General features: G+C 49.9%; 1 pseudogene; it reads left to right on the plus strand.

Annotated features, from left to right (window-relative positions):
* The first annotated feature begins 1,602 nt into the window (after positions 1–1,602).
* On the plus strand, positions 1,603–4,326 carry LOC122434706 (annotated as a pseudogene).
* Positions 4,327–4,609: the final 283 nt, after the last annotated feature.

A 4,609-nucleotide genomic window follows, 5' to 3' on the forward strand; every position in this document is an offset into this window, starting at 1 on the left:
TCTTTTGTCTCTCCTGTTCTCTTTTCTATTATGTCCAACCTCCTTTTGAAGACAATGGGCTGCTTTTCTGGGCGCCTGATGTCCTCTGCTAGTGATCAGAAGTTATTATGGAGTTTGCTCAGCATTCAAATGTACTTTCGATGAATTTGTAGGTGAGAAAGTGGTCTCCCCGTCCTATTCCTCTGCCATCTTAGCTCCACTTTCCATGTGGTAATTTTAGTCCTAATTTTCTATGCAGAGTGAATTAAGGCAGAAAAAGGAAAGCCAATATTGTATATTAACACATATACATGGATTTCAGAAAGATGGTACTGATGAACCTATTTGCAGGGCAGCAGTGGATTTGCAGACATAGAGAACAGGCTTGTGGACACGGGGGGAAAGAGAGGGAGGGACAGACTGAGAGAGTAACATTGAAAACACACACATTACCATATGTAAAATAGATAACCAGTGGGAATTAGTCGTATGATACAGAGAGCTCCAACCTGGTGCTCTGTGATAGCTTAGAGGTGTGGGATGGGCTGGGAGGTAGGAGGAAACTTCAAGAGGGAGGGGACATACAGTATACCTATGGCTGATTCATATTGATGTGTGGCTGAAGCAAAAACAATACTGTAAAGCAATTATCCTCCAATTAATAGTAAATAAATTTAATTATGAAAAGAGAGAGAGAAGAAAAGAGAAGCAAAAAGATATTGTAGACCTTGAATTGGGATCCTGTGTGGGAGCACAGGGACATCAACCTGCCTGTAATAGCACCTGTTCTTAGAAGACTGTGTTTGGTAAGATAAGGTCATCTTACTTCCTCCTGCAGGGACACAGGCTGATTGACATTTACTATCTCACAGGCATCAATTCAGGAACAGGAGCTTCTCTGCCAGGAGCCCAATTGAGGAACCTGAGTGAGTACTCAGTTCATTTATCCCATCCCTTGGATTTGAGCCCAGGAAATCTCAGGGAAGGGCTGTGAGGTTGAGCATCTACTTCACCGCTTTGTACCAAGTCTAGGGGAGGGGAAATGTCTAGCCTGAAGGTGCAGCCACCAGTCAGCAAATGGAGAATGGTGTCCAGTGTTTTAAGGAGCCAAGGTAAAGACCATGAATGGTGATCCCAGTGAACTCAGGATGGAAAAAAGCCTACTGAGCCCTCAGCACTGGGTATCCCCTGGGAGAGAGGTGGCCTGAGATATCCCTTCACTTGGCTTCTGGATGATGTGGAGGTCTAAAGTTGTCTCCATCAGAGTAGCAGAAGGCAGGGTGCCCAGGCTTCGCCAAGACTTGACATGGTAATAAAAGATGAGCTGAGAGGACCCCAATGCTGGTAAATCCAAAGCAGGACTGAGAGGATGCAGAGGGAAAATCGAAGGCCTCTGTTCCTTCTCTGTGGGATTCTGTGGGGACAGGTGAGCGTGAAACAGGAGCCTTGTGGGTTCCTCGGGCAGTGTCCTCAAGGACACCTGCAGAGGCGGCCTTTGATAAAGTCAAGGTGGAATCTCCCCATTTTAAGTTGCTCACATCGCCTCATTCTCCATCCTCCAGGTGCACCAATCTCCTGTCCTTTGACCCAGACTCCTGTCTGTAGTTCCTGTCCACGGCCATCATGCCCTGTAGGCAGAAGAGTAAGGTCCGTGGTCACGGAAACATCACCAGGCCCGGGCTGAGACCCAGGGTCTTCATGATCAAGCCACCACATCTAGGGGAGAAGAGACCACCTCCTCCTCCCCTCCTGATTTAGAGAGTGCTCCCTCAAGCTCCTCAGCTGCTGTCACCCTGAAGGAGCCTCAGGGAGCCCAAGGCACCACCAGTGCTGCTGCAGGTTCTATACCCAAAAGATTTGGTGTCAGTGCTGCAGCACGCTCAAGATCTGATGTCAGTGGTGCAGCATGCTCAAGAGCTGGTGTCGGTGCTGCAGCACATGCAAGAGCTGGTGTCAGTGCCACAGCACACTCAAGAGCTGGTGTAGGTGCCGAGGGCCAAGGTCAGGGAGGTGAAAATTCCTCCCAGGCCTCAGCTGCTGCTGAGAGCTCTCACACAGATCCTCTGACCAAGAACGTCGAGGTGTTGGTGCAGAAGATGCTGTATAAGTATAAGGTGAGGGAGCTCATTAAGAGGTCAGAAATGCTGAAGGCAATCAATAAAAGGTATAGGGGCCAATTCCCTGAGATCCTCAAGAGAGCCTCTGAGCACATAGAGATGGTGTTTGGCCTGGTCCTGAAGGAAGTCAGGCCCAATGGTCACTCCTATATCCTGGTAAGCAACCTAGATCTCACCGACAGTGAGTCTATGAGAGGTGACCGGGGGCTGCCAAAGAATGGTCTTCTGATGCCTCTTCTGGGCGTCATCTACCTGAATGGTCACCGCCTCTCTGAGGAGAAGATCTGGAAGATCCTGAATTTTCTGGGCATCTATGATGGAAGAAGGCACTTCATCTTTGGAGATACCAGGAAGTTCCTCACAGAAGATCTGGTCCGGGAAGAGTACGTGGAGTACAGCCAGGTGCCCGGCAGTGATCCCCCTCACTATGAGTTCCCGTGGGGTCCGAGAGCACTCATGGAATCCAACAAGAAGAAAGTCCTGGAGTTTTTGGCCAAGGTCAATGATATGGGCCCTGCTACCTTCCTGGAGCATTTTGAGGAGTCTTCCAGAGAGGAAGTAGAGAGCACCAGCGATGACCTTTTGCTCTGCATAGTGGCCCACCATCCAAGTTGGATGGCCTCCAGAGGGAACTTTTCAACCTTCTATTATTCGGACGGTAAAAGAGAAAATTATGGCTCCTGATCCCTGGGGCCACCCGGGCCAAGTCCCATATGTTATGGTCTGGCAAGATCTAGTAGAAAATCTGCACAATGGTTAAAACCTTTTGTTCACAAACTCCCTGATTCTCCTAATGTACAAGCCCTGGTTATGGAAACCCCCACTCCCCAAGAAGAAGCCAAGACGAACAAGGGCCCAAAACCGGTCTTGCAAGAATCCTCATACCCGAACCTGATTGACTTAGAGATGGATATTAGGCCCCCGCCATATGCCCCTCCTCCGTTGCAGGTTCCCCTGGGGGGAGAGCCCCCTCCCCTCGATGAATCAGGAAGGATAAGGAAAGCCTGACCCCGGAGAAGAAATAGAGGAAATACGGGTGAGCAAGATCATGGGGACCCAGAGTTACCTTCATCTACTGTACAGGCATACCCGTCCGAGTGGGACCAGCTAACCCGGACAGAAAGCGAACCTATCAGTACTGGCCCTTTTCCACGAGTGATCTGTATAATTGGAAAACAAAAAAGCCTCCATTTTTGGAGAAACCCCAAGGCCTCATTGACCTCTTACATTCCATTTTGTTCACTCATAACCCCATCTGGCATGATTGCCAGCAGCTCTTGCAGGTGCTCTTCACCACGGAAGAATGGGAGCGAATCCTGGCAGAGGTGCAGAAACGGGTCCCGGGGGTCGACGGGAGACCAACCGCCCAGCCTCATCTCCTGGACGAGGGGTTTCCTCTGTTGCGGGCTAACTGGGATTTTGAGCGAGTGGAAGGTAGGGAGCGTCTCTGAGTGTACCGCCAGATTCTAATGGCTGGCCTGCAGGCTGCAGCTAGGAAGCCGACAAATTTGGCGAAGGTAAATTGAGTAAGGCAAGAGCCCACTGAGAGCCCGTCAGCCTTCCTAGAGAGGCTAATGGAAGCCTTTAGGCAATATACACCTATAGACTCCTAGGATGAGGAATCACGCGCTGCAGTTCTACTAGCGTTTGTGAATCAGGCAGCCCCAGATAGTAAGAGAAAATTACAAAAGATAGAGGGGTTAAGCAAACAGACAATACAAGACTTACTGAAAGCAGCTGAAAAGGTATTTAATAATAGAGAGACCCCAAACTGGACTTGGACTGAGCCAATGAAACGGGCTTTCCAGTTACTCAGACGGGCCCTACTAAAAGCCCCAGCCCTTGCCCTGCCTGACCCAAAGAAGCCATTCCAGCTGCTTGTAGATGAAAAGCAAGAAATAGGAAAGTGGGTCTTGATGCAACAATGGGGACCATGGAAGCGGCCGGTGGCATACCTTTCAATGTGATTAGACCCGGTGGCCGCTGGGTGGCCCCCTTGCCTCCGCATCATTGCAGCCACTGCCCTCATCGTCCGCGACGCCGACAAGTTGACATATGGACAGCAACTCTGGGTTGACACCCCCCACGCCATCGAAGGGGTTGTAAAGCAGGCACCGGGTAAGTGAATCTCCAATGCCCATTTGATACATTACCAGGCCCTGCTGTTTGATACCCCACGGGTGCATTTTCAGACCCCTTGCTTCCTGAATCCAGCCATGCTTCTACCTAGCCCAGAGAAGGACCGCCCTCTCCATGATTGCAGTGAGATACTGGCTGAGGCCCTGGCGCCTCGAAAAGACTTAACTGATGTGTCCCTAAACAACAGTGAGCTAGTATGCTTCACTGATGAGAGCAGCTATGTAAATGATGGACAAAGGAAGGCGGGAGACACTATAGTTAATGATTCAGGACAGACAATACGGGCTGAGACACTTCCCCCAAACACGTCTGCGCAAAAAACAAAATGGATTGCCCTAATACAAGCTCTGGAACAAGCAAACAGGAAGAGAGTC

This window comes from Cervus canadensis, chromosome X (assembly GCF_019320065.1).
Source record: "Cervus canadensis isolate Bull #8, Minnesota chromosome X, ASM1932006v1, whole genome shotgun sequence".
Classification (NCBI taxonomy): Eukaryota; Metazoa; Chordata; class Mammalia; order Artiodactyla; family Cervidae; genus Cervus; species Cervus canadensis.